Source organism: Pantherophis guttatus, chromosome 2 (genome assembly GCF_059756535.1).
Source record: "Pantherophis guttatus breed Tessera chromosome 2, ASM5975653v1, whole genome shotgun sequence".
In the NCBI taxonomy this organism is placed as follows: Eukaryota; Metazoa; Chordata; class Lepidosauria; order Squamata; family Colubridae; genus Pantherophis; species Pantherophis guttatus.
In genome coordinates, this window is record NC_142064.1 from 169,476,386 (window position 1) to 169,494,982 (window position 18,597).

Here is an 18,597-nt window from a genome sequence, read left to right on the forward strand (position 1 = left end):
AAAGTGTTTGGAGGAAAAAGCAGATGCAACATTTGAGAAGGGAGCTGATCAGCAGATAAAAACAGATCATGTTGAAGAGCAAGTCCTGCAGCTAAGGGTTATGCATGTAAATGACCTCTGTCTTGCAGTTTTACTAAGGAAATACTTAAAATGACAGATGATGCTTAAAAAGTACAACTTTTAACCCTGAAATATTTATCTGATTATAAATCCTATCATGATTAAATCAACCTCCTCCAACCTATCTGGTATGAATTATGGCCACAGTTAAACATTGCCGTCATCATGGATTGTGAGGGTGTCAGGTTGGAGAAGTCCAAACTAAATTGAAAGCACTCACTTTTTGCTTTCTCTCTCAACATTAATAATATGTAAATTGTAAATAACATGATATGTTCAGAACAGCAAAGTATTTTTAATAATATTTGAAAATAGGTAGCAGGAATGGGTTCTACTTACCTTTACTACCTGTTCACATCATGCCCGTGCTTCTGTGCATGCGCAGATCTACTTTGATGACGTCCAGGTCAGTGGGTGGAGCCTCCCGCCGGTTTTACTACCAATTCTTGTGAACCAGTCCGAACCGGGGGCAACCCACCACTGATGGGTAGGCATTTGAGGAAAGAAAACTCAGAACCAGGAGAAGGACTTCAGAAATGATCAACAGGTTATTCTTCACGCTGCCTATTGGAATGAATAGAGAGACTACAATTCATTCATTACAAAAGATATGGAAGATTTGCTGATCCACTTGGGTAGCATATTACTTGTGGATAAGTTAGAAGTATTTCTTTGAAAACTCACGTTTTAAATTAGGTGGCTTTGTTAAAGAAACTGAACAACATAGAAGCCTAAGTAAGCAAGAAAATATAAATAGTCCTCAATATGACCATAACGGAGCCTGTCTGTTATAGTAACATGTCATAATGGCCATTAAGTGAAGCATCTCATTTAATTTAACCCCCTCATCCCTGCTCTCCCCAGTGCAGTCATCAAACAAATGTACAGATTATTAAATGGAGCATGGGGTGCTTCATTTATTTTATTTATTTATTTGATTTGATTTGATTTATATGCCGCCCTATCTCCGCAGGACTCAGGGCGGCTCACAACAATCAAATATCTGAATTTTTCATGGATGGGGGAGGCCCTTGCAGGACTAGCATAGGCCCAGGGCCACCTACCCCGGCCCTTCCAAGGCCTCAATTCTCACCAGACATCCTAAATTCTGCTTCTAACCCCTGGAGGCCCCACAGACCTTTTACAACTCCCCACCAGGTACCTCTGGGTCTTAGGCAGTGGTGGGATTCAGCCAGTTCACACCACTTCGGGAGAACCGGTTGTTAACTTTCTGAGCAGTTTGGTGAACTGGTTGTTGGAAGAAATCATTAGGGCAGAGAACCGGTTGTTAAATTATTTGAATCTCACCACTGCCTTGATTGGGAGGAGGGGGGAGGGGTTCTGCACCAGCTGTAATTTTGGGTACAAGTCTTAGGTCCCTTCTTCAGCATTGTCAGAATTTCAAACAGTTGCTAAATGGATGATTGCAAATCAAGGGCTACCTGTCATCTTTTAAAATAAAAATGAACAAAGTAACATTTTAAAGTAAGGGAAATATGGCCCCACTGACTTTTGGAGTGTGGTTCTCAACACGATACATCAAACCTACTGTAGCTCTTAGGCTATGTACTTGCCTCTGATTTATGTAGGAAAATCTGATATCAGAGAACATTATTCTTTCAGATGACATTTTCTCCTTCTTCTGACTCCCTCTGTGAGAGTGATGTGTGTGTGTGTTTGTGTGTGTCATGTTTTATGATGGTTGAAAGTATTTTACAGGCCATAAACTCTTCTTTTCAAACTCTGTCATAACTTTGAACTGTCACTAAATGACCAGTCATAAATCAAGGATTAACTTTATATTATATGGCGCCTAAAAATTATCATTATGGGTGTTTCCAATTATTTACTGTTTTTTTCATATAATTAATTCATAATTGGATTCCCAGAGTGGTGCCTTTTCATTAATTTAATCATTTTTGATTTAGCAGGTACTACCTTCTGCTTCTTTCTGTTAAAAATGATAATCTTATTATAAATTCAGCTTTATTTATTTCAGATTTTTTCCCCTTAGGCGCTGGATATAAAATCCTGTGATTTTCTTTGAAACGCTATAGGTGTAATTTTTGAAGTTGCTAATGCATCCAATTTTCAAGTGATACCTGTAAGTATCCCTTTAAGTTAACCATTCATATTTTTGGTTAAATAAACAGACAAAAATGTTTATCTGTTTTAGATAATAGTAAGAAACTACCCTCAGGTTACTTTGAAATGATACATCAATGAAAATTTTATTACATGGGAATCAAAATATGAAACTGATTCTATACAATGCTGTCTACATAATATAACAGAGACAAGGAAGCATTGATTTGAATTTCGTTATCGGAGTCACTGAAAATATTTTTGAAAAAGCTGCCAAATTGTTTTTTTAATTACATATTTTTAAAAGATTCTTAAATGTTGAGCTTTAATTAATTTTATTTTAATTTCATTAGTATGAAATAAATCTTAGGTTTCATCCTTGTTCTATCCAATCTAAAATTGAGATTGAAGGGCTGTTATACCACTGAAAGATCAAAAACAATAGTTAGCCTGAAAAAGTTTATTCATTTATGAATCAAACTCTCTAGATGAAATCAAAATTCAAAGATCTGTAAAAGCAATAGTAATGATGCTGATGCTGATATTTGTACAGGACCAGTCACTTATTGTATATTTTTTAAAAATTTTATTTATTTATTTAAAAATACAAAGAGAAAACGAGTAACAACAAAACATACAAAACATTTAAACAAAGAATTCGAATATACATTTTGTCAAAGTTATCGCAACTGTAATATATGTTCTTATTTGTGTTTTGACTCCTCCTTGTTTGGTCTTTCTCTTATATCTATCTTTATAGTTCACTGTTAGCCTGCGTTAGTGATTTATGTTTCTGTTTCTATAACTCCAATTACTCCCTAGTCTTTTTCCCTTTTCTATTTTCCAACCAAGTGTACCACTTTTCCCATACTAGATAGTAATCGTATTCCTCTTTATCTTGTAGTTCCTTTGTGAGTCTGTCCATTTCTGCACATTCCATGATTTTATTAATTACTCTATCTTCTGTTGGTGTGTCACTACTCTTCCAATTTTGTGCAAAGATTATTCATACTGCTATTGTTATATTAAGGTATACAAATACAGAGATGAAAAACTGATGCAAACTAAGAATATAAAAAGAAAAAAAGAAAAATAATACTTGCACAGAAAAAAATGAAAAGAAAAATAAAAAATTACATAAAGAATTGACTCCCTCAAGATAAGTACAAACCAGTAATTTATCACATTCTCTAGTATTTCAGTTAAAAAAATCTCTTCATTCTATATTTCATCTCTTATCAATAAACAAATTATAAAATAGTCCTATTCAGAAAACGCCATTAAAATTTTCCACAAATAATAACCTATATACTTAATCAAATCAGTTTTATATTCCTTTTGTGCTTTTAACACAATTACACATCAGTTTCTCAAAAAAACAAAAAACAACCCAGCAAAAAAATATTTCTGTAACTTATTTGTCATCTATACTCTTTAGAGCAGGGGTGTCAAACTCATGGCCTGCAGGCCGGATGTGTTACGTGCTGGCCACACCCACCTTGGTTTAGTGAAAGGAAAAAAGTTGTGATACGTCACATGATGACGTGACGCTGTGAGTTTGACACCTCTGCTTTAGAGCCTTATTATTTGGTCCCAGTAAAAATAATGTTCATTAAGAACTACGGTACCAAAAACAATATATAGCTTAACCTTGTCAAATAAGTCCTTTTTGTATTCCTTCCATTCACTTTTAAGAACCTTGATCTTTAATCCCTTCAAATAGCGTCCTAAAAATTGGTTTAGTTTCATGAGCTGTAAGCCATAATCATCAAAAGTATGACAAATCAAGGCTTGAAGTATCTCGCTTTGCATGTAATGAGTCTATCTCATATATTAGTTTCACCTTTTAAGTTGCATTACTGAAATAAATGAACTTTTGCACGATATTCTAATTTTTCGAGTTTCACCTGTATATGTTGCAGGAAACAATTAGCAAGTTTCTACTAATTCCAGTATTTCAGTATATCTATTACCTTACAATTGGACTGGACTTTCTGGGCAAGAGGAATGTTGTGTTGTCAAGGAGAATTATTCAACAATGGATCTTGCAGAGATATTTATAACAGAGATTTATAACAAAATATTTAAAATCTAAGGAAAGGTTTCATTATTAAGAACCAAATAAGGGTATTTGATCCTGGACTCAGAGATAATGATTGAGATGATTTGTGGAAAATAAGAAATCATGTAGACTTTCTATGAGTAAATTACAATAACAGACTGTTAACAGAGTGCTTTGAACTTTAACTTTGCTGTTATTTAACCTGTTAGCTATTTTTTCTTTCATTAATGTATGACATGTCAAGCTTATAAATTTTGGGCCTGTTTTGCAAGGGAGAAGCTATTGTTGGAATAGATTTGTTAGTGTTCAACTGGGGGGGGGGAATAACATGTGTTTTTGTCCTTTGTTTTAGAAATTCACATTTTTTAAGGTTTTTATCTAATTTTGTTTTGTCTGTGTTTAATTTTTTTCTTTTGTATTTTAATCTTTAAATAAAAGAAAAAACGTTAAAAAAAAAGAAATTCTTTCACAAATTTAAGATGTTTCTTTTGTTAATCCAAGATAAGAAAGCTGTCCAAATCATTCTTCTGATTTATTATTTCTATGTCCCTTTAATTATCATGACATCAGCCAGTTTCATTTGTAAATCCAATGTAACATTGTTTTCCATATCATTCTTGTTATCTGAGATTGTTTTTGTTCTATTTTTATTTTATTCAAGTTAAAATACAAAACTCCAAATTATTTTAAAAGCAAACAAAGAAAATATACAAAACAATAGTGAAACATTAAAAAGTGCATTAAAAAGAAAAAAGACCTAAGACATATACACATACAGTATTATCCCACCAGCTGAATAATGATAATGTATTATTACATTATTAGTTTTCTACTCCTTGTAAAACAGGCACCAATATTTTTAAAACTATTAAATCTATTAGTAAATTATTAACCTGCGATCTATATATTATATTAATGACAAAATAGTTAACAAGAACAATAATAATAAAAAGGCAAGATTAAAATTGTAAAACCCTTGTTAATAAACTATTGTTGTAATCAACTCATAGAAAATTTACCATGCCATTTTATCAATCCCAAATCATCCCAAGAGTTAATATCCTTAATCAAATATCCATGTTTGTTTCTTAATATCATCTCTTATCAATTGTTGTCTGGTTAAATATAATAAATTCAATCTCCAAAGTCAGTTTATCTTTCCCAAAATATCCAGATGAAATTGTTTTCCAATTAAGTGTGATAAATCCATTCCCAATCTTTTTCATCTTCCTAGGAAAAACCAATTTATCCCTTCTTCAACTTAGTCAGGTTTCTGCTGTTGTAAAAGAATGCAGGCTTCAACTTCAGGGAGGTGTGCGCAATCAACTCAGTTCTAAGTCTGTACAGACCATATTTCTTTCCAGTAAATCTGCTGCTTTCAAATCACATTCCCTTTGTGAATCTAATTTATCCAGAGCTACATGCATCTGGATTTTTCTGCAGCCATTATCTTTTCATCAAATAATAATGGCTTTAAAAGCTTTTAAAAAAGCTTTCAACTAAGGGATTCCATGTTACCACACAGTCTCTTTTTCAGATATCAGTCACGGTTGCTTGTCTGTAGTCTGACACACTGTTGCTCTGTATAATTTAGCAATGATAGATAAGAGGAAACAGAAAATGTTGAAATGAAGAAATAGATAAAGAAGCAGGGAAGATAGTTTCTGAATATTTTGATTCAAAGTTAAAAGATTTTTTTTTAAAAAAAGCTCCAAATGTTTCCAAATTAATAAAATGCAAAAACCCTGTTTGTGAGAGTCCAATATAGATGTAAGTCAAATGAAAGCACTTTCATTATCCACGTTTCCTTATGGGAAAGCAAAAGTTATTACAAACAACAGCATAAATCAAAGGGAAAAACTGTAGTACTGAGCCTTGGTACTACAGTGGTTTAAAGCACCCTGTTATTAACACAGCTGCCTGCAATTTACTGCTGGTTCGAATCTCTCCAAGGCTCAAGGTTGACTCAGCCTTCCATCCTTTCTAAGGTAGGTTAAATGAGGACCCAGTTTGTGGGGGCAATAAGCTGACTTTGTATAAAATATACAAAAGTATGAAGGCTATTGCTTAGCGCACTGTAAGCCGCCCTGAGTCTCCGGAGAAGGGTGGCATATAAATCAAATTAAAAAAAAAAAAAAAGAGAGAGAACAAAATCCATCAGGGAGTTAAATCAGCATTCAGCCAGCCAGTCAACTTTTAAAGATAAAAAGAAATTGAAACAAAAGTTTCAAAAAGTGAAGTTAAAACTCAGTGATAGTTAAGAAAACAAATTGCCAAGAGGAAGATGGATAACCGGTAATTTTCTGACCACTGCCATAGGAAACTGGAATCTTCAAGATTCCCACTTCTAGGTGGGTACTCAGCTGTCCAAAAGCCATTTTGGGTCATTGGGCCATGGTGTTGCCATGGTTAGAATGCAGTATTGTAGGCTAATTCTTCTGACTTCCAGCAGTTTGATGATCACCGGCTCAAGGTTGACTCAGCCTTCCATCCTTCCGAGGTCAGTAAAATGAGGATCCAGGTAGTTGGGGGTAATATGCTGACTCTGTAAACTGCTTAGAGAGGGCTGTAAAGCACTGTGAAGCAATATATAAGTCTAAGTGCTAGTGCTATTCCTAAGTGTTCCCATTCAAATCCAGGGAGCAACACTCCATCTTCAGCAACAAAATCAGCAGAAAAAAGAAAAAATCCTACTGTTCAGCAACCGTCTTGGGGAGAGGCCTTGTAACTTGACATTTTAAAATCCATGTTACATCTACATACAAATTAGCCACAGTCTGTTTTATTTACTAAAAGTTGTCCTTTTCCATAATTTATTTTGAATCCCATTTTTATGATAGCAGGCATTCTTATGAGTAATTTCTGAGTGCATTGTCCCCAAATATCCTTCAATTCTCCCACAACCAAATAATACTGCTCCATTCTGAAGTAATGGTTATCTTCTTCTATAGTTATAATCTCTAGTTGTCTTGTTCCCTCTAGTCAACTATCAAATTCCTCTTTTAACATGGTGGGGTTTTTCCTAATCAAGAACACCTTCCAACAGGAAGATTTCTTACAGTTAGTTTCAAAATCTCTCTCTATATATGTTTTGGTAAAATTTTAAATAACCCACAGGAAATATTCTTATCATTGATTTCAAAACCTTATATAACTTTTTCTGCTACTTAATTCAAAACTTTCTGATACTTTTAGAACCTTAAATTTAGCAATAGAAATGTGGATGTGGGTAGGAGAAAATTGGAACAGTCATTTATTTCTGTTGCTCATTTAAATTTCACGTTTGATAGCCCGTAAGTAGCGATACTTCCCTTTCTTCCTACAGCCCGAATACAAAGCCTCTAAGTCTATCTCTTCAGGGTCTATTATAAATTCAAAAGTAAAATGTTGAAGCAGAATAGTAAAGTACAGGAAGAGTTCCATATCAGCCAACGCCTCTCCTGGACATGCTCCCTTCCTTGTATAAAAAAACCAAAGAAGATAATTAGTTAATTGTCAATTAGTTGGTCAATTCTTGAGATGGGCAGCTACACATATCAAATCAATCAATAAATACCTGATGCCTTTATGCTAGATAGAAAATAAGGCATAGTCTCACATTAGCACTGGAAAGTGAAATTCAGAATACCAAAAAGAGCACATTGTAGTCTGAGCACTGAGAAAATATCATAGCCATTCCAAAATATCTGGCTCTTTTGAAATGGCTACCATTCAATGTTTAATTTGCTTTTTAAAATAAAAAATGCCTTTAGACCATTAATCAACAACATCTGCCTATCCCAGGTTCTTGGAAAGGACTCAATAGGTAAATAAAAATGCCAAATCCAATCTAAAAATGTGGCTGACTTTGCAACAAGTCATAATAATACTGAGTTCTAGAGAGAACATACTGGCCTACAACGAAGACCAAATGAAGACTAGAAAAGAGACATAGCAAGGCAAAGTACTACATGGACAGTACATTAAAAAAAATTCAGGGAGGCAGATGAGAAGATCTTGCAATGCCTATGAGCAGATAAATTAAGGAAGTGACAGAGGGGCAAATTCTGCCTGCACAAGATGAAGCCTTAAGAACAAATGCACACAAAGCCAGAATTGAGAAGACAGCAACAAACAGCAAATGGCATCTCTGCAAACAAGCTGAAGAAACAGTGGACTACCTGGGTGGCTGCTACAAGAAGATTGCACAGATTGACTACAAATAACAGTATGACAAAGTAACAAAAATTGTGCATTAGAAGATCTGCTAGAAATCTCATTTGCCTGCAAGTAAGAGCTGATGGGACCATAAAATAGAGAAAATAATAGAAAATGAAGAAGCTAAAGTGCTCTGGGACTTTAGAATTCAAACCGACAAGCACCTACTACACAACACCCCAGACTTAACAATTGTCAATAAGAAAAACAAAAATGTCCAGATAATGGATATGGCAATACAGGTAGTCATTGACTTACAATCACAACTGAGCCCAATTTTCTGTTGTTAAGTGAGATAGTTGTTAAGTGTGATTTGCCCCCTTTTACGATCTTTCTTGCCCCAGTTGTTAAGTGAATCACTGCAATTGTTAAGTTAGTGACACAGTGAATCTGGCTTCTCCATTGGCTTTGCTTGTCAGAAAGTTGCAAAAGGTGATCACATGATCCCAGAGACAGTGCAACTGTGGTAAATATAAATCAGTTGCCAAGTGTCCGAATTTGGGTCATGTGACCTCAGGAATGCTACAATGGTTGTAAGTGTGAAAAATGATCATAAGCCACTTTTTTCAGTGCTGTTGTAACTTCAATTGGTCACTAAATGAACTGTTGTAAATCAAGGACTACCTGTACCTGGAGACAGTAAAATAGAAGAGAAAGCACTGGAGAACATAAGAAAATACAAAGACTGGCAAAAAGATATATGACTGTGGCAAAAGAAAGCAAAGATGGTACCAAAAGTAATAGGTACCTTGGGTGCAAACCCAAAATAAGTGCAGCGCAACCTGAATTACCATCAGCCCTGAGCATTTATTGGGAACAGCTTGCATATGGCGACAATACCTTTAACATCATGAAAAAACTATATCTGCCTATCCCAGTTTTTTGAGAATGACTCAGTAGTTGGATCTATTCTCTCAATGAATTGATGCACATCTTGAAACTAATGCAGATATTGGCAAGGGCAGCAGGATTCATCCAGCATCCATGAGCAGAGGTGAGGTAACAGTTCAGCAGCCTTACAGGTAACTGACCAACCTTGAAAACCCCCAATCATTAAATCAGCTATAGCCCCTCTGTTACCTGCAGAGAAAGGCAAGTAGGCATCCTTCTTTTGGAATTCACCATTCTTATCCAAGAAATGAGCTGGATGAAAATTTTCAGGATCCTCCCAGCAGAGGGGATCAAAATGCATTGAAACCAACAATGGAAGAACAGCTGTGCCCTTTAAGGAGACAAAACAATGCAGAGAGGAAAGGTGGATTTCCACACACACCCACACTCATAAAGAAATAGACTGTTCTTAATTCCTTCAAAAATGGGACTCCTTGAAAGGTGTATGCAATTTACAAGCTTTCTCCATACCTGATGTTTGCATATTACTCCTTTTCTCCAACAAAATAAAAACCTTATTTTGAATTATTTAAAAAATGCCCTCTAGTAGTGTTAATACTGTACTACCTTGGCACATTAGCACCATTTTTATTTAGAGGCTTTGATATATTTGTATATGGTGCTCTTTATCCAGAATAAGGTTGGGGGATTAAAACACCCTAAAGGATTACAGAAGACTTGAACAATGGATGCCTACTTAGCTCATTACAGTTGATCACCGATAATGTCGAATGGTGGCCTTCACCATTCTCTAGTAGACCTTCCTTTCAGCTTGGTTTTTTTCTTGCAGATATTTTATTACCAGATTAATAATGTCATCAGTGCTCCTATGGATTTGGGAAGATTTTTTTTTTTTTGCTTGATTGTTTTGCTTATTTGAGTATTATTTAAAGGGTGTGTATTTGGGAGAATGTGCTCAGAGCTGATGCCTCTTGCTTTCCCCTTTGATTGTTCCTTTTGAATGGTTTATCAATTAGGTTTATCACTCTATATCTACCGATGGCTAATTTTTCAGAACGACACATTTTGGAATTGTGTTGCATTCTGCAACCTGTCTTGATGTAAGAAGTTTATACCTTCCAAGCTGAGATTCTGGTTCAATTTATCTGTATATTGTAACCTTTAAAAAAAATTCATCATGTCTTCTGAAAGACAATTGAGAGGTCCTCTTTGCATCTGCTGAAATGAACTGTTACTATGTCCTGATATAGCTAGGAGACAATTATATCTATTCAATTATATAGCATTTTATACAATGACAGTAAAAATGATAGCACACAAGCACTGCAAATCATTGTGAGCATTGAAACGTTTTTGCAATATGTACGGATACCAAAACACATTTAATTAAAAACCAAAAAGATAGCAACTGGGGCTTCATGGAAGCCTCTTTAGGGAGGAGATTCCAAAGTATTGTTTTATTAAGCTTCTGTTCAATGATGTCCAATTCTCAGAAACTGCCTGGACAGCGTTGCAACTTTCTTTGTGAGGTTTTTTTAGAAGTGGCTTGCTATGGCCTCCTTGTTGAGAGAAAGTGACTGGCCTAAAGTTACCCATCTAGCTTTGTGTCTAAGGTAGGACTAGAATTCAGTCTCTCTGGTTTCTAACCTGATGCCTTAACCACTACACCAAACTGGCTCTATGGCTTTATGATGGATGAAACCAAATGTAAATAAAAAGCATATTCAGTACTCATACAAAATATTACTTTTACGCTATCAGGAATGGAGAATTCTAGATTCCAAAAGAGGCAAGCTAAATTAATTAACCCATCCATCATTTTTACTGATGACATTTGTGCTCCCATTTTGCATTCTGGAAGAATTATTTCCATAAATATGAATAAAAGATAAACACATAGTGCTAATTTTCTTATTAAACATCCTCAGTTGCTTGGTACAAAGAAAAAGGAATTAACTTTTGTAGTTAAGAACTTTAATTGAAATCAGTGAAGCTCAGCAGGATGGGAAATGTCTAGGACGGTTGATGACATTTGCAAATAAATAGAACATTCTGTAAAATCCAGGGGCCTAAAATAACATTCACAAAATATAAGCAGCAATTACTGCAGAAGCTTAATTGTACTGCAATTGCAGATATATATTTGTATGCAGAGAGAACCCCAGATATTGTCTGATTTTTCACACCTGAGGGATGAAATGTCCCCTGAAATTCACATCCTGAGTTGTCATACGTGGGAAGTTCTCATTAGTAATGTGTAGAACATGCAGGATCTCATGAACAAATGCATTGGTGTAGCGCAGCTTCATCCTATCCTCCATGGAGGGAGCACGGTTTGCTCCTACAATCTCATCAATTTCCTGCTGGATTTTTGCTGCAATGAATCATACTTTTTAATAACAAACAATATTTTTTTAAACCATTCCAGACCTAGATCGCACTCATCTTTATGTAGTGGATCATCAAAGATGAACTCTAGTTTCTTACTTCTCAATTTCACATCTCTTTGGGCTCATTCACCTAGCTATTTGCCCTACTTTCCTCCCACGTAGAGTTGGGAAGAAAGCATATCAACATAAAGCACATTGGGCAGGACCTTGACAGCCTCCTTTGCCCAGTCCAGGGTTGAAAGATGCAATTATGTATGATCAATATACTGATGATATTGAATCTCATCAGTACAGAATGAGAATGATTTAATCTAATGTTTTTAGTAGATGCTGAAAGGGAGGGCATCCCATAAATGAAGGGACCAGGGAATGATCTCTCCATTCATTCACCCAACCATTACTGGAAGCACTGTTGGAGAAAGGAAGTGAACTACAGTAAAATGATGCCCTGAGCCCACCTGATCAAGCTGGCTCAGAAGGATACTCAGGTTGACAATATCAAAAGCCACTGAGAGATCAAGTAACAATAATGAATGCACCACTTCCATCCCAGCTCCACCACATCTACAAGTGCAATCAAACCATAATAATCTATGAGAATAACTTTGGGAGACAGAAAGAGGAGCTGCAGCCTAGACAATGGTCAGTGGAAAGATATGTCAAAAGGGACTATCCCTAGTTCTCTGGAAAGAGAAGATGAGGAAGGGAGAAGGGCTTTCAAATTTGAAAGATTCTGTTACTGTTTGCCTTGCAATGAAGGTAGCATTAATGAACATGGCTTTTTGCTTTTTCTGTGGGCTATCTCAAAGGGATAACAAAACCTGTCTCAGAAAATACTGTATAAATAAGGAGCCATACTGTGTATAAACGGGGAGCAAAGTCCACAGATAATGATGCCTAGAGGGATAATGAAACGTCTGCATGCAAACAACCAAGATTAGAGAGTGCCAAAGGCTCCACAATTCAACTCTGAGCTACACACATTCTCCTCTATTGAGTTTCAGAGAACTGTTAGAAGAGACAAGAAGAGTATTACAGCAACAGCTGTAAAGACATCAAGGAAGGAAATAGGCATGGAAAAACAAGGAAAGTCTTGCAAAAGATCTCTGAAGAAGATTCCAACTTCAAATTAGTATCTTAAGGAAGCCTATGGACAGATAGTAACTGAATCAAAAGAAAAAAAAAGATGTAAAGAATATTCTGAAAGACTACACAGATGTCAATATCCAAGATACCTTAGAAAAGATATTCCCTACTTACAAGAATCTCAAGTAGTAGAAGATGAAGTTAGATCTACACTTATGATCATTCCAACTCAGATGGCTACAAAAGTGTCATACCTACTTAAATATGGCAAGACTCAGAAGAAAAATCGTCAACGTCTAAGAAAGCAAACCTGGAAAACAACCCAGCAGCCAACCAAGTGGAAAAGATCAAATCAAATAAAAAAGCTCTATTTCTAAATGTCAAAATATACAGTGAAAAAGGAGACTAAAATGAAATATTAAAATGACCAAATTAATAACAACAGGTAGATTGACTAGTCTCTGCATTGACAATGAAGTTATCAAGGTGGTGTATACCTTTTGACTTTTAGGATCACCTTTCAAAGAACAAGTACTCAAGAAATATGTCTGAAACAATTAGAGAAGAACAGTCTTTTCAACGGTTTTCTTATAATCAGATGAAAGAGATTTAATGTGGACAAAAGTAGAATTGTAATTGGAAAGAGGAAAACTGAATTTGAAGTAGAATTATGTACAAACGATCATACAATAGCTAAAATATATACACTGTGATTAAGATTCAGAATAGAGGATGAACAGGTTAAAGAGGGTTAGGACAACTCACAGTGGACAGGTAGGCTTGGTTGGATAATCGCAGCTGGCTCGGCATGACTAGGTCGGTGTGGCTGGGTGGACATGCTGGATGGGAGCAGAATAAGTTGCACTAGCTAACTCAACGTGGGGACAACTTGGTGTCCCACCAGCTCCTCACCTCCCCAAATTGCTGCCAGCCAAGTACACACATGTGTATGCATACACACACATACCATTCCAAGTTGGGGAACTTTTATCCACAGAGAAAGGAGAGGTCCTTCTCTTCAAAATCAGGTATGATTGGCAGGCACCACCCATGCCCACTCAGCCATGCCCACACTCACTTGGCCGCTCTGAGTTGTCCCATTCTATTTAAAGACTATATGGTGAAATAGACTGCAAATGTTGGTTATAGTATAAACATGTATATTTTGGAGAATATGTGGGAGAGTAATGTTAAATTCATATTATGTCATAATTTAAGAGACAACTTGGTATATATGACATTAATTAAGCTATTCAAAATATACAAAGAAATATCAAACCAGTGTTGGAAATGTGAGAAGAGGGAACTTTTTATCATGCATGGTGGACTTGTGAAAAAGAAAAGAAATTTTGATTGCAAATTATACAAATTTTGATTGCAAATTATGGTGCAAAAGATATTGTGGGTTAATATTATATTGAACCCAAAACTGGAAAATAATATGGAAAATGAATATGGTAAAATTATTGTATTCACAAAGATAAGAGAATAATGAAATACAGTAGAATATGGAATTCTAAAATTGATGGAGCTTGTGGAAATGGCATAGTTGACCAGTTTGCTAAGGAATAAAAACAATATAAATACTTTTAAAAGACTGGAAGCCTTAATCAATAGAGAGCCTTAGTCTTGGGGATTAAAAAGGATTAAAGAGACAAATTAAGATGATCATTATTCAATGGAAAGGTCAGAAATCATAATTCTGCTCTTCCTTTTTTCATTTCATTTTTTCCTCTTTTTTATACTTACAGTGTACTGAAAAACTGAAATTAAAAGTATTTAAAAAGAAATATGCCACAGAGTAGCACTTGATAGATCAAATACCAAGGTAAGATATTCAAATGCTATGATGTGTCTATATCTTCAAAAATCATAATTGCATAAGCCATGGCTTCCATTCTATGGAAATGAAAGTTTGAAGCAGGATAAGAAGAATGTTGACAAATTTGATGTTGCAGAAAACTCTTGAGACTATTGCGGACAGGCAAGAAAACAAATCTATGGATCACCAAACCAATTAATCCAAGGCACAAATGACCAGGCTTAAATTGTCCTACTTCAGCCACATTGTGAAGACATAGCTCTCTGGAAATGGCTTTAATGTTGGGAAAGGTAGAAGAGAAGATGATCAGGAGCAAAGTTGATTGGACTTAGAGTAATGATGAGTGCACCATTATGACACTTGAAAGAACAGATTAGGGCTAGATCATCATGGGCAAAATCTATGTGGATACCACCAGGAGTAAAAACAATTTGATAGCATATAATGAATCTATCAGTAAACCTGTGTCTGGAGAGACTTGTGTGAAGTCTTCCTCTAATGGTATTCTACTACATAAAACTATTAATTGATATTGTTACACTTTAAATGAGCTTTTGTATTATATTATCTTCTGAACATAAACAGTTTGCAGGTTTATATATTGTGGATGTTTACAAATTTTTATTATATGATTTGCTATTTTTCTAAGCTGTGAAAGTCTATAAGAATTTTTTCAGCATATGCATTTAATAAACCAGTACTTCCAGAACTGGGCATTCAAAGAAAGGGGAAAGAGCACGTCATACAATTCACACTTTTATTCATCATAGTTCTTTAATAAGATACAACTGTCTAAGTTCAAGCATTGTATGAAGCCGGAGATTTAAATCTATGTTATATTGGTTCACATAAAAGCCACATAAAAGCCATCTATAGGCAAAGCATGTGACCCTTTATAGTACAATGTGAATTTAACTTTTATGTGTTTTATCTCTCTAAAATAAAAATCAATGAAAATTAGCTATCCTGTTTTAATGGCTTCTGAAAATACTTCCCAGATTATCAACTGATTTTCAGAATGAAACAAAAGACTAAAATATAGCCTAATCTGAATAATGCTAACAGGAAAAAACAGTATTATTTTTATTAGATATTACTTATTTTAACCTGTGCAACATTCTATACCACTTAGTCTTCGATAAAATATGTTCATGGTTAAACCTATAAACAAACAAACAAACAAACAAGCAAGCAAAAGACAGACAGAAGTAGAGCTGCGAGCATCTTTAATAGTGCTGAAAAGAACCCCAACTTTAAAATATTGGCTTTAGCTTTCCCAAAATAAGGGAAATTGATATCATCCGAAACAATTCTTGAGTTTCTCACCACTAAGAAAGGAAAACCTATTTAAGACTCTTACCTTTGTGTAGGTGTTAAATAGAGGCAGAACATCTCTTTGCAGTAGATTTCCTAAAAAGAGCCAGGGCCTAGGGCCAGGAGGGAGTCTGACTCTTTTTTGGTGAAACTGGAAGGCCCAGAGCATGAACAGAAAGACAATCAACAGTACCACGGTCCCAGGGATCAGATCCACTTGCATTTTTATTAGTGCCCTGGTAGAATGGAAGAACCTTGGTACTACAGTGGTTTAAAGCACCCTGTTATTAACACAGCTGCCTGCAATTTACTGCTGGTTCGAATCTCTCCAAGGCTCAAGGTTGACTCAGCCTTCCATCCTTTCTAAGGTAGGTTAAATGAGGACCCAGTTTGTGGGGGCAATAAGCTGACTTTGTATAAATATACAAAAGTATGAAGGCTATTGCTTAGCGCACTGTAAGCCGCCCTGAGTCTCCGGAGAAGGGCGGCATATAAATCAAAATTAAAAAAAAAAAAAAAAGAAGTGAGACTGTGGGCTTGCAAGAAATGGCAAAGTGTGAGACACACAGAGAATTACAGAGGAAAAGTCAGTGTGATTTTTTTCTCTCTAGCTTTCTCCAGTTCACTCCCCACATTATCTTTTCTCTTTTGTTGGTGTGCTTGCAGGCTACCAGTTATTCCAGAACATAAAATGCTGTGTTTAAGTATTCATTTTGATCCTATAAACAAATCTGAAGCAGGGTGAAGTAATACCCTCTCGACATGCTTCTAATGAAACAAATTTCTAGAGTGAAATAGGTATCTTCTGACTGTGGGTAGATTTAGGATGTAAAATTCAGCTAGATGGTATTAGTACAAGTGTAAAGGAGATAGTATTGGAAAGTCATGTTCTGGGCAAGCAACTGGATTTGGTAGATTTCCATAATAAGGAAATTGTGGTGACAAGACCAACTGTTGACTGGTCAGCCAACAAAAGGAAATAGATGAACAGATGAGTCTGTTTTAATATACCCCCAGATGAGGTCATTTTCTGCTCTCATCATCTCTGCATCAGCTGGGCAGACAGCAGAGAGATAGGAGCAGAAACCGCAACTTGTCAGTTTCCAAATATTTGGACTTCAATTCAAAGACTGCATAGCTAGCATGGTCAGCAATAAGAGATAGTGAGAATTGCAATTCCACAATGGATTGCACATTAGGTTTGTAACCAACCCTTAGTTTCAATACTGAATTTGAAATGCAAAGACCATGGTCAATATTTCTATTTCATACAGAACTCAATAAAGTTTTCTGTCCTTCAGTCTGAGCTACATCTCCAGGCTGTTTATAAAGGTAATGCAGGGAAGAAGATTGGTAGTTTTAAATTTTTGAAATACCCCCGGAGCAATCAAGTTAACAGGGATGGACAAAGTTCTGAAGGGACTTTCACTTTCATGAAGGTGTATGGAAAGCATTCTCATGAAACTGCTTCTCAAAACAATGACCCCCCACCTTCTGAAAGTAAAGCAAAATCAGCATTCAGTTGTGTCTGGAGAGGTTCTGACTCATAAAGACAGTGATGGGAACTGCTTCTGCACAAGTCTCTTCTGGCTACTGAAATTACAGGATAAAGCTCCAGAAACTACATGGAGCATCTGACTGAGGCAAATCATATCCCATCTATTCTGTGGCAATGAAATTGTGTTGGTTCTCATTTGTTGAAACAAAATCTGTCATGTCACATAGGCCTTGAGTGTTTGTTTTTGCAAGTTGTCTATGCAATAGCCATAGAGACCAATGTTCAATGCCTTTATTGTACATCATCTATACCACGAAACTGGTTGGCAATCAATCAAGGGCAATTCACCATAGACTCACTTTACAATAACCCATGAACAATATAACAATAGAAAAAAAATATTTCTTTGGTTTAGGTTTGCCTGTTCCTAATTCACAAGCACTGGGCATATTTCTGTATTTAGCAAAACTGCAGCAAACTAATCAAGCAATCAAAGCAATGCAATATTTGCATTTAAAGCCTGAAGTTCAACAAAGGTTGTCATGCATTTTTTGTGAATAACAGAGAAATACAATTTTGTATATATGCAATCAGAAAACTCAGTAACAATAATGATACTATTTAAGGAATGAACACATTACACATACCTTTCAACAATCTACTTGAGACTTGTCCTCTACAGCAGTAGCCCCAAATGGTTCCTCTTTGCATGAACATCTGGTTTTATACCTGCTGCGCTTCTTAATTCCCTCCTCTTCCTTTTTGTTCCAGGCAATAGCAGAAGGAATGGAATTGGATTCTTGTTACAAATATCAGAAATAATGTAGCTGAAAACAGCCTTTCTTTTAAGTTGTGCTTTTTTCCCCTACTACACAAACTTAGATCCTTCTGCTACTGTTAAAAAGATGTATCAGTTATCAAAACAGGTATTGTTACAATGTTATAAGATGTAAAGAAAAGAGATCAGGTTTACCTGATTTAAAATTGTACTTTGCAGCTTTCTGTTTGATTTGGATAAAAGAGGGGGTGTTGCTGAGAAATAGAAAGGTTTTGGAGTTGGAAAGACATGCCCTGAGATTTAAATGGTATAGACATTTGTGGTCAAAGTTAAAATAGATTTTAAAAGCCATTATGTTAGACATGCCATATTGAGAATATGGAATAGATACTG

The 18,597-nt window shown here is 35.5% G+C and overlaps 1 long non-coding RNA gene across 1 annotated transcript; it reads left to right on the forward strand.

The window, feature by feature from the left end:
• Positions 1-2,146: 2,146 nt before the first annotated feature.
• Positions 2,147-18,249, forward strand: LOC148115419 (uncharacterized). Its single transcript, XR_015732505.1, has 3 exons — positions 2,147-2,224; positions 14,544-14,620; positions 18,198-18,249. It is a non-coding gene; the product is annotated as an uncharacterized LOC148115419 (long non-coding RNA).
• The last annotated feature ends 348 nt before the right edge of the window (positions 18,250-18,597 follow it).